Genomic DNA, 23302 nt, shown 5'->3' on the forward strand with positions numbered 1-23302 from the left:
GATCTTAAAGATCTAAAAAAAATATATTTGGGAATGTCCGGCGGGCCAGATTTAAAAGCTCAATGTCCTTAATTTGCCCAGTCTGTACTATTGGCTCTGATTTAAATCGTTTGTTTGTGTTTTACCGTCAAAGCCCTCCTTTAGCCAGGGATTTATTTCCTGTGTTGGTTAATAACAATCACAAGAACTACAACCGTTTTTAGGTAAACAATATTGATCTAACCTCTGTGACATTGACCTGATGCTACACTACTGTCGGTATATGTGTCAATTTGCCCACCTTGTTTACATTCAAGAGTTCACGCTTCCTACTGTGTGTAATGTTGTTGCATGTAACAGATTTAGGGACACAGACAGTACCGTATTTTCCGGACTATAGGACACACTGGTATATAAGTTGCTCCCACTAAATTTTAGAAGAAAAACGTTTTTCCATATATTAGCCGCACCAGACTAAAAGCCGCAGACAGATACGTTTGGAAATAAGTTAGTTACACAGAACCATTTTGTAAATGTTAATTTAAATACCTAAATTGGCCCTAATGTGTGATTATGAGTGTGAATGTCTATCTGTGTTGGCCCTGCGATGAAGTGGCGACTTGTCCAGGGTGTACCCTGCCTTCCGCCCAAGAGCAGCTGGGATTTGCTCCAGCCATCCTGTGACCGCGAAAGGGACACGCGGTAGAAAATAGATGGATGGAATTGTTTCCAAACGGTGCCTGTAACACGGCAGTAAAACGGCTGATCAAACAAAACAGAAGTCATCGTCATGAAACCACCAGCTGCGGAAACTAGCTCTCCAATCAGCTAAACAGACTCAAAAACTCCACGATGACGTTTGGGTGAATTTACAAAACTGAAACAGTACATACAGAATTCCATTGTAAGTTAATAATACTAACCCAGACACTCGTAAACATGTTAGCATATTAGCTAATGCTAGTGACGCTTGCTTGATTACATTACAATAGCACGTACAAATATGCGTGAAAACACTCCTACAGGCATTACACATGGGACTGTTTAGTAAGTATGTATAGTTTTAGTAATATTGTAAAACTTACAAACGTTGCTTGGAGTGATTCATGAAGAATCCATACGAGTAGAAACGCTAGGGATGACTAGAAGATGGAACATAACTTCTACTTCTGGTTTATAGCTCTAAACAGAAGGACATTTCTTTCCATCCTTTGTAACTGAGCTACTGTGTGTAACAATTTCCCTTGTGGATCAATAAAGTTTGTCTAAGCCTAAATACTTTTGACGTTCACCCTGCAACACCTGCAGTGAGTGAACGCTCCCAAAAGATGACACCATAGCAAAAACAGTTACACACATTTTCAGTGTTTGTTGAAAACTATTTGTTGAATTCAAAACATGGCCGTTAGCAAAGAAACATCCATAAATTAGCTGCACCGTTTTATAAGCCACAGAGTTCAAGTAGTAGGAAATAAGTAGCGGCTTATGGTCCAGAATTTACGGTAGATCAAACAACAGTCTTAATTTAGCTTCATTAGTTCTAAAACCTATGGCTAAAGTAATGGTAAAATTGATTACCATATTTTTCTGACTACAAGGCGCACTAAAAATAGTGCGCCTTATAACCAGGTATGCCTAAATTATGGATTAATTCTGTTTGTGCTTACTGACAATTGTATCTGGTACATCGTGTAATGATAAGTGTGACTAGTAGATGGCATCCACACATAAAAAATACATAGGTGTGGATTGCATGCTGACGCCTGTTCAATAAATGACACAAGCACGTCGGCTCGTTACGGCTACCGTAGTCAGACGTACTGTGCATACCTGTAAATACGGGTAAGGTGTGTGTAAGGACCCAAAATGGCACCTATTAGGAGACAATATCTGGTGTTTTGTTTCAACCTATTATGCAAAACCCACGTTTCTTACCTATTGATTGCTGCTGTTCTGCATTTGGGATCTGCATAAGTCCCAAAAATTTGCGCTCGTTTGCCATTGTAGTCTGTGACGACACTGTAATCAATAAACTCCTTCTTTTCCTCTATCCTCTTATTGTGGGACGTTTATCCTCAGCTGTTTCCATTTCTAATATAAAGTAGCGTAAAGTTTTAACTTAGATCTGCCAGTAGACTCGCTATGGAAGCGCTAAAAACTACCGGTACAACAAACATGACGGGGAGAAGATGCTGTCGAAGTGGAGCCATGTAAATAAGACCACCCACAAAAGAAGAGAGTGTCTGAAAATGGCTTGAAAATGGTCTGTAAAACATAATCTATGCAACATTTTGACCAAAGAATCACCTTTACATATTATGTGGACCACCTTTAATGCACCTTATAACTAGAGGTGGGGGAAATAATCCACTTTTAGATGCATCGCAATTCGGACATGGACAATTATAAAATTGATTAGTAAACATCAATAATCGATAATCAATTTATTTATTCTAACTAATGTAATGCAGACAGTTGTACAATTTGGCTGACTGCAGCGAGCCACCACACTGAGAGGTCCGACCAGCTCCTTTATTTTAGGGCACTTATGTTCCAGTTTTGCACACATTTCCATCAATTTAATAAATGTGATGGGGATTAGTTTAACTGTTTCTTGTTACAAATGCACTGTTAAAAGTGTAATTTGCAAGTGATAAACGCTTATTTAGTGAAATAAAAGATACATAATTGGTGATTTAAAAAACTGCACAATCTGGTTTACCGCTTGTTGTTTGCCAAAGTACTGGTGAGAAGCACTGATGTATACACATAATTAAAGAATACTGTTGAACCTCTGGTAAACACAGTCATGTTTGAACAAAATAACAGTTGTCAGCTGTTAGCATGTATTACCTTGATCAAACATGACGGAAATGTTTGTTACATGATACTGCAGTAATATACAGTAGGGATGCAACAGTACTCTGTATAATCCTGCACATAACAATCCGACTTTAATGAAAATACATTTTGATTTTAATTGAGATCAAATAATATGAAAAAATTAGTCGTGGTAAAAAAATGTTGCCATATCGCCCAACCCTATAATCCGGTGCGACTATGATCCGGAAAATACGGTATTAAGACAAATGCGAAAGCTTTACATATAACTGGTTGTTGATTATGCCTTGAAGCAGTTGAGGCAAGGTTTTAAAGTGTACAAAGAGGTTATCATTTTGTGTGGAAGGCTTATAAAGACGTTAAATGCATACTAGTGTTGTCCCGATACCAATATTTTGGTACTGGTACCAAAATGATTTCGATACTTTTCGGTAATTTTCGATACTTTTCTAAATAAAGGGGACCACAAAAAATTGCATTATGGCTTTATTTTAACAAAAAATCTTAGGGTACATTAAACATATGTTTCTTATTGCAAGTTTGTCCTTAAATAAAATAGTGAACATACTAGACAACTTGTCTTTTAGTATCAAGTAAACAAACAAAGACTCCTAAACAGTCTGCTGACGTATGCAGTAACATATTGTGTCATTTTCCATTCTATTATTTTGTCAAAATTATTAAGGACAATTGGTAGAAATAAATTATTAATCTACTTGTTAATTTATTGTTAATATTTGCTTACTTTCGCTTTTAATATGTTCTATCTATACTTCTGTTAAAATGTAATAATCACTTATTCTGGATGCTTTACATTAGTTTTGGATTATACCACAAATCTGGGTATCAATCCGATACCAAGTAGTTACAGGATCATACATTGGTCATATTCAAAGTCCTCATGTGTCCAGGGACATATTTCCTGAGTTTACAAACATAATATACATTTTAAAAAAACGAAAGAAGATGTTGTGATGCCCTGCGATGAGGTGGCGACTTGTCCAGGGTGTACCCCGCCTTCTGCCCGAATGCAGCTGAGATAGGCTCCAGCACCCCCCCGCTACCCCGAATGGGACAAGCGGTAGAAAATGGATGGATGTTGTGATGCCAAAAAATATCGACGTAATCATATTAGTATCGACTAGATACGCTACTGTACTTTGCTATCATTACAGTGGATGTTAGGTGTAGATCCACCAATGGCATTTGTTTACATTTTGACGCCGGTGAGCTACGGTGTGTAGTGAAGCATATTTAGCTATTCCTCGTCCTGCAGGGATGATACTTGTAAGAAACATACTTTATTTGTCACCATTAGTGATTTACAAGTAGCTAAAACACTGCCGACTGGGGCTGGACTTTAGCCGCTAACTAGCTAGCCATGTCTTAAAGCACCTCTTATTGAGTGCGTTTCACCTTTATCTTTAGTTTTTAAGCCAAAATGCGTCCATTCTCCCTTTTATGTCTACACACTGTGTCTGCTTGTAAGTACTCTGTGATTGTGCGCTGACAAACATGCTCGTCTGCTCGTAAACCAGCAATGACTCGACGTGACGGCGACGAGGGTGCGGGGGGATGGTGGACCGGTACTTTTCAGAGGCGGTATAGTACCGAATATGATTCATTAGTATTGCGGTACTATACTAATACCGTTATACCGTACAACCCTAATGCACACAATATTCATATAAATCATAAGATATTGTTCCCACTTTGCAGAAATGTACTTAACCATTATGCGGTAATCAGGAGATCACCGGAATTTTTTATTCTTTTTCAAATAATGATGAATTGGCCCTTACTTTTCCCTGTATTTGAGCAAGGACATTTCGTAAAATACCCACCTCTACTTAATGATTACTTCACCCTATCATGCTTGTTATCAAAGCCATAAAGGTTTAATGACCAGATGTAGCAGTGTAATGATCTGTTATTGAATGACCGCGTTGTGACACACCGCAAACTAGTGTGTCATTTTGAATGTTAGTAATACTGACAGGCCAAAGAAAGTAGGTCAACCGATCAATAAAATCCACCCTGCTCGCGTCTGTCTCACTTTAAATGCTGAACATCTAATGTATTTTTTCATGAAAACATAATCCTCTATAACCAAAACAAATGGTCCATTAAATGATCTCCAATATAGCTTTAATAATGATTGACGTTTCTCTGTGTTGATCTGTTAACACCAAAGTCTGCTCATGACATGTGCCGGTCTACCTTACTCAGCCGGTGATATTTAATGGTGTTGCTCCCTAAGCCTATCAACTACTGCTCTGGCTTTGCTTGGCCTTTGAATGGCAAAAGAGGAGAGAGTGTGATGCTGTTGAGGAAGATGGCTGGTGAGAATACGAAGAGCACTTTGAGTCACATTCCGTGGGTGATTTGTGCTGTGTTTTAATCACTGCTTCTCCGAGCAGCAAGACACAACAGATGTCCTGGCTCCCATGCTGTGCAGTGGGAAATACATAGAAGATGTCATGTTGAAGCAGACATTGTTGAGCTGACCCTTGTCCCTTTTTCAAAACCAGCTGGTACTTGTGTCGTTCGCACTCTCCTAGCCCTTCTCAATTTCCATACACCATAGAAATACATTGGAACCGTACAGTTATGTTAGTACAGCAAATTACTGATGCCATCGAAACACCATTTGATTAACTGTATTGACAATCAGATCCTCCAGCTATTTGCAATGTTGCGATTCTGCCAATTCACACAACTTTGTGCAGCAACCTCCCTACACATTTTGGCCAATAAAAGTAAATTTCGCTCATCAAATTACTCCCCGAGCTGCGTTTGAACTCAAATCAAATCGTATTTTTTAAGGGATGCATGCCATTTTTTTTTTAGCCGAAACCGATAACTCCCTGGTTTTCAGGACCGATACTGATAACGGATAACTTACTCATAAATATTTATTATTACCTGGGGGAAAGACAGAATCAAACAAAGGTGGATTTGACAAATTGTACCTGTAGATTTGTCCTAACCAAATATGACATAACTACTATGGTAAAGCTAAAGCCACTTCTATATACAGTAGGTTGTACGGTATACCGGTATTAGTATAGTACCGTAATACTAATGAATCGTATCTAACCCTAACCTCTGAAAAGTACCGGTCCGACCAAATTTGTGGTATCATCCAAAACTAATGTGAAGTATCAAACAACAGAAGAATAAGTGATTATTACATTTTAACAGAAATGTAGATAGAACATGTTAAAAGAGATAGTAAGCCGATATTAACAGTAAATTAACAAGTAGATTAATAATTAATTTTCTATCACTTGTCCTTAATAATTTTGACAAAATAATCAAATGGAAAATAACACAATGTCACTGCATATGTCAGCAGCTAAATTAGGAGCCTTTGTTTGCTTACTTACCACTAAAAGACAAGTTGTCTTGTATGCTCACTATTTTATTTAAGGACAAACTTGCAATAAGAAACATATGTTTAATGTACCGTAAGAGTTTTTGTTAAAATACAGCCAATAATAAAACAAATGGTGGTCCCCTTTATTTAGAAAAGTATCGAAAAAATGTTGGTACCGGTACCAAAATATTGGTATTAAGACAACACTAATATACAGTATCAGTGAAAGCCTATGTCTTGATTTATATCTATTAGCAGGGTTTCCCCCAGATTGACACTATACTGTATATGTGGCGATGGGGGTGTGGCTGGGGACATGAAGGGGGCGTTATCAAATAATATATCATCACATACTACTTGCAATTTGTTGAAACACAAACAAAGGTTGACGATGGACATGAGCTTTCCAACCATAAAACACACAATATGCTTTTAGTACATTAATTTGACAATAGGTTCAGAGAATGCACTTTCATTTCCATCTACTTGTAAGTTAGGATGTTTTTTAATAACATATACACGAGGGATGTAACGAAATCTCACAGTACGATATTCTCACAGTATTAAGGCCTCGGTACAATATTATTGTGGTGAATGTCATAAAAAAAGCTTGGTAAAAATGTCCTAGTGTGTAAAATGAAGTAGCGGGAATGTTTAGGATAAACACACTTACTGTAATTGAAGGCAAACATAATGCTCAAATGTTCTAATCACATTTATTCCTACAAACAAATATTTTTAAGTGCAAATAATTGTGCAGGAACATCTACTGTTTCAAGCAAATATATATAAGAAAAACTTGGTTAATGTCTTTAAAGAAACAACATAAACATCCAGTATAACAAGTGTAAAACAATAATGTTTGTTGTCTTTCAACTTTTACATTATGGGAAGCAGTGTCTTCTACAGTGGTCATTTTTTATAACAATCTGAAGCGTAAACTCAGAAGAGTAAACTAACAATTTAACTTTTAATAATGTAAAAATTTGACAAACTGTTGTTTGGCTTCGCTGGCTTCAAATATCTTTATAGGTGATGGTTTTAGTTGGTGCCCCCTGTATTGTTTACGTGTTTAAGCGTCTTTTTAAAAAGTACAGTCAAGAGAGTCAAGTGGTAGAAAAACAGATGGATGGAGGATGTGTTAAGTAGCTTTTTAGGTTACTTGTATTTCCCATGTTAAACATTTATTTTGCGTGATTTCCCGCTGTGCGGTGCCACAATACCCACTTGCTCTGTGTCGCCTTGGAAACACTCGAAACAAAAGTGGCGGGACTTTCCTACCTCTACGTTTTGGCTTGGGCTTGTTTGTCTGTTTGTTAGCAACACAACTCAACCATTTATGGACAGATTTAATGCCCAAAAAATACCAATTCCTTTTATCCACGACGAGTACAAACACACTTCACTCTCTGCTTACGGCGTTCCACGCCTCTACCTTTCCGTTCCTACGCTGCGCATAGGATTGTGGGAGATATCGTTTATTTACAGACCCGGCCAACGATAAAACACCCCAAAAAACTACACTCGCCAAGTTTTCGTTTGATACTGTCATATGTCACCGTATTATTGAGAATACTTTAAAACCAAAATACTATGGTATTAATAATACTGTTACATCCTTATTTATATACACTGGATAGCTGCAATATCAGCGATGTAGAAGACGCAGCAAGCTCCTCAAAAGAGTAATATTCAATTATGCTTGCTTAATTTTAAATTTTATAATTTTTCAGTTGAGTTTTTATTTGTGGAAAACGTGACAGTTAAAAGCTCATGTATGCAAAGTTATAAGGGACTTGAAAGTGCACCTGCATTGATTGTGACAATGTTTACTTGTCCAGTCATTTTTCGTGTGACACCATACAACAAATTTGAAGACGGTCGTTAGATTGGATGTGGTAATGCAAATTAACCGCACGAAACAAATCGGCATTTAGGTTTAAAACAGCTGGCAGATAGGGGTTCACTGCTAAATGCTCCAACGAAAGTTGGCGGTGTTTGGTATAGTTCTTTTGACTTCCCAGCCATCATTAACAGGCATCCCAGATGTCTGCTATTTAGCGGATTTCCTCTATTTTTCTACCCAAAGTGGTATTTTTTTCAGATTTCCCTATAAAATCGCTAACTGGGCCGCTCTCTGGTGCACGACCGAGTACAGCCTACATTAACTGACTTGTTCATGCTCTCCGGTGTACCGTGGCTCGCTGGCCGCTCAGAGTCAAAGCAAGCTATGCTAACCACGCATTCCGCCAAGTACAGCCTACGCAAACTGGGGTGTCCACACTGTCTAAATGCATTTTGTTATTATTTTCCAACATGTGAACTGGAGGTAGGAGAAATAATCGATTTTTAGATGCATAGCAATTCGGACATGGACAATTATAGAATAGATTGGTAAACTTCAAATATCGATAATCTATTTATTTATTGTAAACAAAGTAATGCAGGTGGTTCTAAAATTTGGCTGACTTCAGCAAGCCAAGAGATCCAACCAGCTCCTTTATTATTGGGCACTTATGGTTAAGTTTTGCACACACTTTCATTAATTTAATACATTTGGTAAGTAATTTAACTGTTTTTTGTTCTAAATGAAAACATTTTTTTAAGTTGCAAGTGATAAATGCTTATTTAGTGAAACGAAATGAAATGTAAAACTGCATCAATAAACATAAATCAAAGATGCATCAGTAATCGTTTTTTAATTGAATCTTAATCGAAATTCAATCATGAGGTGCCCAAAGATTCCCACCTCTAATGTAGACATGTTCCTCTAGCAGGAACAACCTCTATGTATAGTGTGCAATTGTTACATGAAGCCAGCTTCGAAGTGGTGACTTTTTCGAAACTAGCATGCTTTTATTACCAGCGGAATTGATTACCGTAGATTTCAGACTATAAGTCGCTCCTTTTTCCTATATTTTGAACCGTGCGGCTTCTAAGATGACGCGACTAACTTCTGTATAGCATGTTTGAAATACGCTTTAACGATAACCATAACCAAATGGACAAGTAATTGACACGTAAGTGTCACTGATCAATCTGTGCGCACTGAAAACTCTGTGTGTCCCTCCTTCCGACGCCATGCACAGAGAAGAGTGGGGCTGCAGTTCTGCTAACTCAGTTTTCCAACACAGAACAAACAAAGTCTTAGGTGGAGGAACTGGCCGTAAAAGACTGTTTTTTTCACTACCTTAAATTTTGACACAAACTGTGCTGTGCGCTAGTAACTACAAAGGTTGGAGGGAATATTGAACAACAAATCAATTATTAAAGGGACTAACGTGCCATCCAAACAATACCCCGTTTTTTTTGCAAGACCGTACAGCAATGGAAGCACATTCAATCTATTTCTCAAGCAGCGGTGACACAAACCAGTGAAAGATTCAAAAGATCTGCCGTCAGAGCCGATAAACTGCCGCTGCTAGCCTGCTGAGCTAACAAAAACAGCTCAAGCTAATTAAATGCCCGTGAGACTCAGACTGAGCGTCAACTCGCTGACATCACACGTCACCGGGCAACAGGCACTGTATTTTAAAGGTACACACAGACGCACACACTGCTCTCGTATATATAAAACTTATCTCAACTGCATTATGCCAGATATTAGACGGGGTTTTTTTAGGGAATACATTATTTACTTTACCTTGTAATTAATCACATTTATTAAAGAGTAATTCCATTAGTAATTAGATTACTTTTTTTGGTAAAGTAACGAGTAACTAGAATGAATTACTTTTTTAAAGTAATTTTCAGAAGCAGTTGGCAGGTTGGTGTTCCTGGCTAAAGTCTTTGTGTGTACAGTAGGAAGGGAATTCAAATGGCCCCATTCGTCAAGGTTCACCTGACACATGAAACGTGACGAATTGGGGGGCTGCACTGTCCACTTTAGCCACCAAATGCCAGTAGAGTGTTAAATATCTTCAAATGTGTTATATGGCAATTCAAACTTTGACCACAGCGTCAGTTGCAATGCAGAGTGGCGCTTTTCATAATTTTCAGCAGACTGCACTGCAAAATTATTAACCCCCCTCTTCCTCTCGCACAAGATTCACCCAGGAATGGGGCCATATGCTGTATGTCCTACAACAATGTTTACCTATAAAAACACCATTGTTAAAGGTCAATTATTTTGTTGTTGTTGCTGATGTTTAAACATGTCCTCTAAAACCAGGGAACTTTATTCCACATTTTGTTCTCTTTTGTTTTTGATAGCTAAAGAATGATTTGAGCATAGCAAAAGTTATTTTTTAAAGAAATTGGATATTATATTTGACTTTTCTTTTATTATTTTCAAGAATTTTTCTTTTTTCGTATCTTCTTCAAACTTCGTTACTTTGGTCGCATCCTCGTCGCCATAACTGTTGTCCAATTAAGAGAACCTGTGTGTTTTTTCCTTTTATTGTCAATTGTATCCTTATGCTGCACCACTGCTTCTGGGTTACTGTTCCTTTCACTTCCTGTACATACCTCACAACTGCAGCATTTATGATGTTTGTGCAGGTATCAGCATACAATGCTTGATAGTATAAAATGGACCAGAATTTATTTTAATATTTCTATTTCTATTACAAGCTACCAGTACCGTATTTTTTGGACTATACGTTGCAGTTTTTTTCATAGTTTGGCCGGGGGTGTGACTTATACTCAGGAGCCATTTATGTGTGAAATTATTAACACATTACCGTAAAATATCAAATAATATTATTTAGCTCATTCACGTAAGAAACTAGACGTATAAGATTTCATCGGATTTAGCGATTAGGAGTGACAGATTGTTTGGTAAATGTATAGCATGTTCTATATGTTATAGTTATTTGAATGACTCTTACCATAATATGTTACGTTAACATACCAGGCACGTTCTCAGTTGGTTATTTATGCGTCATATAACATACACTTATTCAGCCTGTTGTTCACTATTCTTTATTTATTTTAAGTTGCCTTTCAAATTCTTGCGACTTATACTCCAGTGCGACTTATATATGGTTTTTCCCTTCTTTATTGTGCATTTTTGGCCGGTGCGACTTATTCTCCGGGGCGACTTATACTCCGAAAATTACGGTACATGCGGTCACTAATGTGTAATTAATTATCATTTATGCCAGGAAGATCTAGAAGATAGATAGATAGTACTTTATTGATTCCTTCAGGAAAATTCAAATTCCAACAGCAGTGTACAGAAGTTGGCAATATCTGTAGGTGGCTGATGCCCAGAGTTGGATTTTGTTCCTCGATTTCTTTTTTCCATGACATAGGAATCTATATTGTCAATCGTTACCACTTTCCCAAAATAGAATCTATTCCTAGCCGATAGCGTAATAAAGACTTATTAGCCATGCGAAAACGACACCTATCCAGTATGACTGCCGTTGTGATGAGTGCCCGGATGATCTCACTGACAATCCCCTGTGTCAATCTCCTGAACCCAGTATCTCGTATCGTTTCGTCTTGTGAGACGTGTATGGTCACACCTGGATTAGTGCCTGAACACAGTCCTTTGGCACAAACTATTTTTTTCCAGAAAACTTGGAACCTTTTACAAAATATGAACATTACACTTTAGTGCACCCTCCGAAAAAAGCTCCATAAAACCACCCGCTCTTGAAAATGTAACTTTCAATAGTCATTTTGCTCTGCAGCTGTTCCCCTAAAAAGTTGTTTATGTGCTCAGAGGTCTTCCCTAAGGACTTAAACTGCCCCCCCCCCCCCATCCTCTATATACAGCTTAATACTATTCCATCTTGTGGCTCTCTGTCCCCTTGTGTCTCTCTGTCCCCAGAGTCACACACTTTTAGCGAACTCTATTGTGCTAAGATTCCCTTTGCTCCCTTAGCTAGTGAAGTATTTGCTTAAAGCCATTTAACAGCTGTAAGCTGTCCATCCAAAACATGAAACACTCCTTCAAAATGTCACATTTTCCACAGAGAAGTCAATATATTATTTAACATAGTGTATTGTGTGAATATACTCAACAGTGCTTTACTTTCAAAGGAGCATAATGAAAAATACAAGGGAACACATCTGATATACTGTATCAGAATCAAGTGTATTGACTAAGTAAATGTAACACACAAGGAATTTGACTTGGTAGACTGATTGATTGAAACTTTTATTAGTAGATTGCACAGTACAGTACATATTCCGTACAATTGACCACTAAATAGTACACCTGAATAAGTTTTTCAACTTGTTTAAATCAGGGTACACGTTAATCAATTCATGGTACAAATATATACTATCAGCATAATACAGTCATCACACAAGTTAATCATCAGAGTATATACATTGAATTATTTACATTATTTACAATCTGGGGGGTTGGATGTGGAGGGGGTTGGGGCGGGGGGGGGGGGGGTTAGGTTTGGTTGCTATCAGCACTTCAGTCATCAACAATTATATCATCTGAGAAATGGACATTGTAACAGTGTCGGTCTGACTTCGTAGGATATGTACAGCGAGCAGTGAACATAGAGAGCTCAGAAAGCATAAGAACAAGTATATACATTTAATTATTTACATTTGATTATTTACAATCCGGGGAGGTGGGATGTGGTGGTGGGAGGGTGTTAGTCTAGGGTTGACTGTGCTGTCTGCACAAAGAAAAACACAGCAACTACGCCATGCACTTTACTACAAGTACCTCAACTTAGAAGTACTCCAGCAACGAGTATTTTGAGATACAAGCTGTCTCTACTTTTTTAAGCTTTAAGTTGCAAGCAACAATTTGAGTTACAAGCCTCCTCACTTCTTTAGAATTAACCCTGTAAAATCCATCCCACAACATCAGGTCTTACTCTCTAGCAATATATTGACTATACACCTATAATAATACTATAATAGGGACAAAGATTTGTTTTTAAATGTATCTATACATTTTTTTTTAGCATAGTCAGACCCCCACTGCCAAAACTATATTGGCAATCTGGGGAAAACCCTGAATACTGTATCTTATCTAAAAGTTTTATTTTCTTTTTAAAAATGCATGTTGAATGTTAAAATTTTGGTAATTTGGGGGAGCTACTAATTAAATTGATTTGGATAAATTCAATGGGTGACATTTATTTTGGTGTGTTTTGGTGAGAGAACCAATTGAGCTTGTGAGTTGACGTTCTACTCTACTTAGGCTTTGGATTGTGTAAACATACAGTATAAGTTAGGGATTTTTATCATCTTTGTTCACCAAATTTGTCATCTTTTCAGAGATATTCCGTGACATTAGCATTTGACAGACACTTCTGTCGAAAATTAGTTACAATTATACATTTCACTAACCGCAGTGAACCAAATATCTTGTGAGATGTTAGTTACTAATTACTCATTTTAATGAGAAACCAGTTGGACTGAAATGATAAAGATGTCATTCAGCATTTTTAAACTTCAAAATATGTACAATGCTACTTCTAAAGTTGTGTTCACTCTGGTTAGAAACTGTTAGAATTTTGATATTGTTTTTTTTCAAATGGGAACATTTGAAAAAAAGTACCTAATTGTTAGTGTTACTCATGTAACATTGTTACATGTTCTTACAATGTTCTTAGGCTGTGCAAATAACCTTATAACCCTTAAGGTTTGTTTCTAGACAGCAGGGTGCCTTGGGTGTATTTTTTAGACCAGTTCCAACATGAAACTTCTTACACGGGTACTGGTGCCTTGAAAGAGCAACTGACCACTCTTACCATCAATAGCCACAATTTAATCCTATTAAAAACAAGAAACCAACACATTGTGTTTTAGAATGTTTTTTTTAATACATACAAATTGGGTGATCACTTCGTTTCACTTCCGGTTTGTGACGTCACGGGAGTTCACTTCCTGTTTAACACACCTCCACCTGTCTCAACTGGACACTGTGGAGTATATACAGTATCTATTATGTTCAATGTGAATACTGTGTCTTGGTGGTTTATACAATAATGTGATTACCGGTGTATATGTTTACATTGGGGTATGACTTTTCTCAAGGGAGTATGACGTTAATGTCTTGTGTTTTCATGTTAGCATTTAAGCTAGCTAGATAGCTAACGCTATGGTTATCAATCACGGTTTTTGATCATTTTGATTTAATACTGTAATACTAACCGTTGTGAGTTTTTACATAAGTTATTATTATTACTGTTAAAGGCCTACTGAAATGAATTTTTTTTATTTAAACAGGGATAGCAGATCCATTCTATGTGTCATACTTGATCATTTCGCGATATTGCCATATTTTTGCTGAAAGGATTTAGTAGAGAACATCGACGATAAAGTTTTGGTCGCTGATAAAAAAGCCTTGCCTGTACCGGAAGTAGCGTGACGTCACAGGTTGAAGGGCTCCTCACATTTCCCCATTGTTTACACCAGCAGCGAGAGCGATTCGGACCGAGAAAGCGACGATTACCCCATTAATTTGAGCGAGGATGAAAGATTCGTGGATGAGGAACGTGAGAGTGAAGGACTAGAGTGCAGTGCAGGACGTATCTTTTTTCGCTATGACCGTAACTTAGGTACAAGGGTTCACTGGATTCCACACTCTCTCCTTTTTCTATTGTGGATCACGGATTTGTATTTTAAACCACCTCGGATACTATATCCTCTTGAAAATGAGAGTCGAGAACGCGAAATGGACATTCACAGTGACTTTTATCTCCACGACAATACATCGGCGAAGCACTTTAGCTACGGAGCTAACGTGATAGCATCGGGCTTAACTGCAGATAGAAACAAAAGAAATAAACCCCTGACTGGAAGGATAGACAGAAAATCAACAATACTATTAAACCATGGACCTGTAACTACACGGTTAATGCTTTCCAGCCTGGCGAAGCTTAACAATGCTGTTGTTAACGACGCCATTGAAGCTAACTTAGCTGCGGGACCTCACAGAGCTATGCTAAAAACATTAGCTATCCACCTACGCCAGCCAGCCCTCATCTGCTCATCAACACCCGTGCTCACCTGCGTTCTAGCGATCGACGGAGCGACGAAGGACTTCACCCGATCATTGATGCGGTCAGCGGCTAGCGTCGGATAGCGCGTCTGCTATCCATCTCAAAGTCCTCCTGGTTGTGTTGCTGCAGCCAGCCGCTAATACACCGATCCCACCTACAGCTTTCTTCTTTGCAGTCTTCATTGTTCATTAAACAAATTGCAAAATATTCACCAACACAGATGTCCAGAATACTGTGGAATTTTGCGATGAAAACAGAGCTTTTTGTATTGGATACAATGGTGTCCAACTACTTCCGTTTCAACCATTGACGTCACGCGCATACGTCATCATACATAGACGTTTTCATTCGGAAGTTTCGCGGGAGATTTAAAAATGCACTTTATAAGTTAACCTGGCCGTATTGGCATGTGTTGCAATGTTAAGATTTCATCATTGATATATAAACTATCAGACTGCGTGGTCGGTAGTAGTGGGTTTCAGTAGGCCTTTAATGTGCATTTAGTAAAAACGGCCACAGCTGTTGTAACCGATGCAAAGAGTGGCTTCTCTTTCAGCCATAACAATGTATGCACATGGCGATTTATGGAGGCTGGCCAAAATATGGAGTTCATTTTAATTTATCGTTCGATTAAAAGACTTATTGAATATCGGCCCAGGTCTACTCACATTATTGTCCATCCATCCATCAATCTATCCATTCATCCATTTTCTACCGCTTGTGCCTCTCTGGGTTTTGGGGGGTTGGAAAGCATCGTCATACAATAATCATATTGTTTGAATATTTTGGGAAGTAAAATATATGTCCAATGTATTTTAAAGGCCTACTGAAACCCACTACTACCGACCACGCAGTCTGATAGTTTATATATCAATGATGAAATCTTAACATTATAACACATGCCAATACGGCCGGGTTAACTTATAAAGTGACATTTTAAATTTGCCGCTAAACTTCCGGTTCGAAACGCCTCTGAGGATGACGTATGCGTGTGACGTAGCCCGGCGAACACGGGTATGCCTTCCACATTGAAGCCGATACGAAAAAGCTCTGTTTTCATTTCATAATTCCACAGTATTCTGGACATCTGTGTTCGTGAATCTGTTTCAATCATGTTCATTGCATTATAGAGAAGGAAGCCGAGCAAGCAAAGAAGAAAGTTGTCGGTGCGAAATGGACGTATTTTTCGAACGTAGTCAGCCACAACAGTACACAGCCGGCGCTTCTTTGTTTACATTCCCGAAAGATGCAGTCAAGATGGAAGAACTCGGATAACAGAGACTCTAACCAGGAGGACTTTTGATTTGGATACACAGACGCCTGTAGAGAACTGGGACAACACAGACTCTTACCAGGATTACTTTGATTTGGATGACAAAGACGCAGATGTGCTACTGTGAGTATGCAGCTTTGGCTTTTTTTTGCGTATGTACGTAACTTTTTTAAAATATATAAGCTTTATGAACCTTGGGTTAGGTGAACGGTCTTTTGGGCTGAGTGATTGTGTGTGTTGATCATGTGTTTGAATTGTATTGGCGTGTTCTATGGAGCTAGGAGCTAGCAGAGGAGCTAGGAGCTAGCATAACACGTACCGTACCGTACGTGCGCGTCACGTACGTAACTTTTTAAAAATATATAAGCTTTATGAACCTTGGGTTAGGTGAACGGTCTTTTGGGCTGAGTGATTGTGTGTTGATCAGGTGTTTGAATTGTATTGGCGTGTTCTATGGAGCTAGGAGCTAGCAGAGGAGCTAGGAGCTAGCATAACAAACACGCAGGTGTTATTATGCAGGATTAATTTGTGGCATATTAAATATAAGCCTGGTTGTGTTGTGGCTAATAGAGTATATATATGTCTTGTGTTTATTTACTGTTGTAGTCATTCCCAGCTGAATATCAGGTACCGTGAGTATGCAGCCTTGGCTGCTAAACATTCGATAACTTGACCGTATGTGCGCGTCACGTACGTAACTTTTTAAAAATATATAAGCTTTATGAACCTTGGGTTAGGTAAACGGTCTTTTGGGCTGAGTGATTGTGTGTGTTGATCAGGTGTTTGAATTGTATTGGCGTGTTCTATGGAGCTAGGAGCTAGCAGAGGAGCTAGGAGCTAGCATAACAAACACGCAGGTGTTTTTATGCAGGATTAATTTGTGGCATATTAAATATAAGCCTGGTTGTGTTGTGGCTAATAGAGTATATATATGTCTTGTGTTTATTTACTGTTGTAGTCATTCCCAGCTGAATATCAGGTCACCCCCGGCTCTCACAGCATCTTCCCTATCTGAATAGCTTCAACTCCCCACTAGTCCTTCACTTGCACTTTACTCATCCACAAATCTTTCATCCTCGCTCAAATTAATGGGGAAATTGTCGCTTTCTCGGTCCGAATCTCTCTCACTTCATGCGGCCATCATTGTAAACAATAGGGAACTTTGCGTATATGTTCAACTGACTACGTCACGCTACTTCCGGTAGGTGCAAGCCTTTTTTTTATCAGATACCAAAAGTTGCAATCGTTATCGTCGTTGTTCTATACTAAATCCTTTCAGCAAAAATATGGCAATATCGCGAAATGATCAAGTATGACACATAGAATAGATCTGCTATCCCCGTTTAAATAAAAAAAATTCATTTCAGTAGGCCTTTAAGTAGCAAGAAAAAGTTGATTTATTAAAATCGCGTGACTTAGGAAATAGATTTAGTACCAGTATATAAATTGCATTTATTTGTATTTATTTATTTACTCAGTTGTAAGTAGACACTGATAGGACAGCCAGTTGATGGATTATTATGGTTAAGGACTGATACAGCCTACATATATATGGCAATATGTGGCAATGACTGATAATGAGTTGTTGATTTTAATGAATCTGCTCTCATTAAAAAATATTAGCCAGGCTTAATTTGTTGTACTTTCTTGACATACTTTTTAACAGACTGTTGTATTATGAAAGCGATGTTCCTGAGAGGCTCAATTACGTCATGGCTTGACATCAGTCTGTTAAGCCCGGTTTGGAGGGTCATTGCTGCGCTTTGGCAGCTGGCTGCTGCTTTCTGGGCATACTGTGCACAGACAATTTCACTACTATATAACCCCTGGAAAAAACATATGGAATCACCAGACTTGGATGATGTTCATGCAGTTCTTAAATTGTGTTGAATAAAAGTAGATAACATACATGACACAAAACTATAGTCATTTCAAATGGAAACTTTTTGGCTTTTAGACACAATAAATTAAATCAAGAATATACATTGTGGTAGTTAGTAACAGTTGAATTTTTAGATGAAGCAGAGTAAAACATTATGTTACCACTCAATTCCGAAGAAAGAAGTTGTGGACTAAAATCTTCATTTCTAAAGATTACACCTGCATCAGATTAAATCTGTTCATTAGTCTGCAGTTAAAAAGGAGTGTTCACACCTTGGAGAGCTTTTTCATCAAGTGGATTGACATAAATCATGACTCCAACACGAGAGATGCAATTAAAACAAAGGAGAGGATTATCAAACTTCTTTAAGAATGTAGATCATCACACAATGTTGCAAAATATATTGATTGTTCATGGTCAGCTATGTCTAAAATCTGGCCGAAGTACAAACACAATGAAACATTTGTAAAAGTCAAGTATACTGACCAATGAAAACATCAAAGGGTCAAGGCGGAAAGCTTAAAGCATTATGTCTTAAACAGTTTATGCACAGCAAAACAAACTACAATTTGAAATTTCGGCTAAAGAATGGCACAAAATTCTGAGAATTTTGGGCATTGTAGAACTATGAATATGTCCATCCATTTGAATGGGAATTTTGGGAAAACTGGACATTTTAGAAATATATATAATACCATAATACTAGATTATTTGAATGGGTTGGTGTTAGAATCTTTCGAAACGGTTGAAAAATGTTGACGTAGTAACAGTTTGAATTTGAATTGGTATTATGGAATTTTTGGAAAACCAGCATTTTGTAGGAAAAAATATGACTTTTGTTGTCCCAACTAAGAGGAATCTTTTGGTGGTATGGTCAAAAACGGTTGAAAAACGTGGACTGTAAAAACTTTTCAGGAAGAGGTGAAAATAGGGCTTTGGAAAACCGGGAATTCCTGGAATTCTTTTGAGCTTAGAAAATGGTAGTATGATTGTCCAAGGTGAGTGGAGTGTGTGGATGGTGGAACGGTTCGAATCGGTTGAGAAATGTGGGAATTGTGCAAGTTTGAAAAATTATCCATTCATTTTAAATGGAAAAATGTCCTGGATTATCTGGGATGTATACACTACCGTTCAAAAGTTTGGGGTCACATTGAAATGTCCTTATTTTTGAAGGAAAAGCACTGTACTTTTCAATGAAGATAACTTTAAACTAGTCTTAACTTTAAAGAAACACACTCTATACATTGCTATTGTGGTAAATGACTATTCTAGCTGCAAATGTCTGGTTTTTGGTGCAATATCTACATAGGTGTATAGAGGCCCATTTCCAGCAACTATCACTCCAGTGTTCTAATGGTACAATGTGTTTGCTCATTGGCTCAGAAGGCTAATTGATGATTAGAAAACCCTTGTGCAATCATGTTCACACATCTGAAAACAGTTTAGCTCGTTACAGAAGCTACAAAACTGACCTTCCTTTGAGCAGATTGAGTTTCTGGAGCATCACATTTGTGGGGTCAATTAAACGCTCAAAATGGCCAGAAAAAGAGAACTTTCATCTGAAACTCGACAGTCTATTCTTGTTCTTAGAAATGAAGGCTATTCCACAAAATTGTTTGGGTGACCCCAAACTTTTGAACGGTAGTGTATTTTTACATTTTTTTAGGGAGCTCACGAGTCCTGGTCGAGCCGAACGTTTTTATACTAAAACGGTTCCGATCAGATGAAAACTTTGGGATGTAGGGCGTGCCTAACTTTTGCGGCGGAATAATAAAAAAAATTATTATTTTTTTGGCTGGACATCTGTACAGAAAAAACAAGGTTCCAATGGGCTAAAGAAAAGCAATCGTGGACTATGACTGGCTGTATGAAAGTCATATTCAGTGATGAATTGTGATTCTGCATTGGGCACGGTGATGTTGCTGCAACTTTTTGTTTGGTGCTATTCCAATGAAATTTATAAAGACGACTGTCTGAAGAAAACATGCAAATTTGATGATACAGGGCTGCATGTCAGGTAATAGCACTAGGGGTAATAGTCCGGGGTCTCCGTTGTGGTATTTTAGGCTTCATAATGCGCCACACTTTTTCAATGAGAGACAAGTCTGGACTAGAGGCAGGCAAGTCTAGTACCCGCACTGTTTTACTACAAAGCCATGCTGTTATAACACGTGCAGAATGTGGCTTGGCATTGTCTTGCTGAAAATAAGCAGGGGCGTCCATGAAAAAGACATTGCTTGGATGGCGACATATGTTGCTCCAAAACCTGTATGTACCTTTCAGCATTAATGGTGCCTTCACAGATGTGTAAGTTACCCATGCCTCGGGCACTAATACACCCCCTTACATACCATCACAGATGCTGGCTTTTGAACTTTGCGCGTATAACAGTCCGGATAGTTTTTTTCCGCTTTGGTCAGGAGGACAGGACGTCCACAGTTTCCAAAAACAATTTGAAATGTGGACTCGTCAGACCACAGAACACTTTTCCACTTTGCATCAGTCCATCTTAGATGAGCTCGTTACCAGAGTTATGACCAACACTGGAGCTTTACTGATCATTGTTTGTAATCACAGCTGTAGAAAATAGTAATGTTAATACAGTACTACATCAAATTTCAAATGTTGGAAATAACAGTGTTTATTTCATTTGAAAAACAGTGTACAAATACATTTATTTACTCTGATGTCATGTAGGGATCAAAGTGAATGATCACTAAAGGCATTTACAAAAATGAAACCAAGCTGTCAAGTTTTCTCACTGATTATTTTGGATAATCAGGAGACAACAATTATTCAACAAATATTCAAGAATTGTGCTTTGAAATAGATTTTGCGCCTGTCTTTTGTTTAATATACATTGGTGAAAAAAGAGAGGATAGGACAAGACAATAGTTATGCAAAGTTGCAAATATAGCAGTGTGCTTTGTCATAATGCTTTTCACATGCACACTGTTTTAATGTTGTTCTATTTTATCCCTCAATTCTCTTTTATCTTTGTCCCAAAAGCTTTTTTCCCAAGCTTTTGTTGGAATCTCTCTTAGTGAGGTTAATTTGTGTCTTTATTGCAAAAGCTTTATTTTTGACACAGCAATTATGTGTCTGAACTTTGTTTACCTCAATTTCATTTAATAAACATTTGTGTGTTTAAAAATTCAGTTTGTTAAAATTCAGTGTATACAAAATCAGTGCAGAAATATTTGTTGCTTCAAATCTCAAGACCAGTTTTTGTTAAATTAAGACTGAATATATGAGTACATTGCAAATGTGTATTTTGTCTATTCAGGGAACATTTTTAAACTCGATCAACCCTTTTATTACACAATCAGAATGTTTCTGCTAAAAGAGGTTAAACTACGTTTATGCACTTCACGGGATTTCCTGTGCATAGGAATCTATGCATACAACAATAATAATGTGGTATTTGTTTTGCGCTTCAAATTTGTTAATTAAAAAAGATAAAATACAATATTGAATAGATAATAAAAGTAACCTTTAAATGCATAATTTCGAAAATTGTATTTCCAGCTCCGTTTACAGTCTGTACAAGGCCAGCATGTTAGTAGGGCTTGCCATTGTGAACGAGATGCAATAAAACGTGTGGCACAGAATGTTCTGCTGCTAAGGAGGCAGCAATATCAGCATATTTGTCAAAAGATTGCAGAACGCGGCATCCTTTCTATAATTACACCGCCGCTTTGTGTGATTAAATGGGAAAAGTGGTCATTCTACCGCTGCCTGATTGAGTTCTTACTAGTTATTGTGGTAAGCAGAAACAAATATAAAACATATTTGTATACTCTTCCTGTTAATTAAAGTTGCACAGAGTGGTGTCGGTGTCTCAAGTTGAAGCGTTACCCTCCGTGACCCGTCTTGAATGGGATAAGTCAGCAATTGTTTTTAGTTGTATTTTATCTGTAGCTTTACATAATTAGTTTAGTACTAGTGTGTGTGTGTGTGTGTGTGTGTGTGTGTGTGTGTGTGTGTGTGTGTGTGTGTGTGTGTGTGTGTGTGTGTGTGTGTGTGTGTGTGTGTGTGTGTGTGTGTGTGTGTGTGTGTGTGTGTGTGTGTGTGTGTGTGTGTGTGTGTGTGTGTGTGTGTGTGTGTGTGTGTGTGTGTGTGTGTGTGCGTGCATGCGTGTGTGGTAAACAGACACCTAGAGACCCTCCCTTAGGACTTAGTCCGAGGTGGGTGGGGTGAGGCTCCACCCTCCTTAGCGAGGTGGTGTGACCAGGAGGAGTATGGAATAGAGGAACTGAAGTCAATGCTGCTAGTACTTTTGAGTCTAAGCGAAGCCTTTTTTGTATTTGTGCATCTTTGCAGGTGAGACAGGCGGCTTCGACAAAGGCTTTCAGATGTGTTGTGTGCTCCTATTCAGGTGAAAGGTAAGCTGATCTCTCCCATTCTGGTGCATTATTTGATATCTCAATAATGTATACGCTCAGTTGAATTAAGTTGCGATATTATTTAGTAAAATTTCTGCTGATGTATTTTCATGTGTAACTTGGTCATGATTACTTTTGACTAGATAGAATTGAGCACTATGGTTTAATGGTTATGGTTGAATTTATTTTGAACTTGTAAACAGATACAATATGACACATCATATAATAGTTAAATATGTTAATTTCTCTTTACAACATGTTCGAAAAGGAGTAGGAAGAAACAAAGATTATTTCATTCTACACCTCTTCCAATTCATATCAGTTACTAACACATTTGTTTGTTCTGATCTTGTTGTTTAAGAGTGTACATTTGGGCTGTTTCAATCCTCTCTGCTTTTACTGTGTAAATGTTGCAATGCAAGCTGGTGGAACATTTTTTACAGAACTAAGACTTAACGGTATTTTTGTGTGTTCTGCCACCAGGAAACATTTGGGTTTGCACAAGGATGACTGGCTATAAAAAGGCATTTGACAGAGAGTTGCAACGTTGTCATATGATGATTAGGTTTGCAGGGAGGACTTATTCGTCTTACATATGGCTAGAACTTGTAATGACTAGGTATCATTTCTTTT

The 23302-nt window shown here is 37.9% G+C and overlaps 1 protein-coding gene across 2 annotated transcripts in view; it reads left to right on the forward strand.

Annotated features, from left to right (window-relative positions):
• The window catches only part of osbpl5 (oxysterol binding protein-like 5), an 82811-nt gene that overhangs the window by 7300 nt on the left and 52209 nt on the right, over window positions 1-23302 (forward strand). For both annotated transcript variants that reach the window (XM_062036025.1, XM_062036026.1), the window contains exon 2: window positions 22608-22669. The gene's annotated coding sequence lies outside the window, so the exon portion shown is untranslated. The remainder of the gene's footprint in view (window positions 1-22607; window positions 22670-23302) is intronic.

The sequence above is a fragment of the Entelurus aequoreus genome, linkage group LG24 (genome assembly GCF_033978785.1).
Source record: "Entelurus aequoreus isolate RoL-2023_Sb linkage group LG24, RoL_Eaeq_v1.1, whole genome shotgun sequence".
NCBI lineage: Eukaryota > Metazoa > Chordata > Actinopteri > Syngnathiformes > Syngnathidae > Entelurus > Entelurus aequoreus.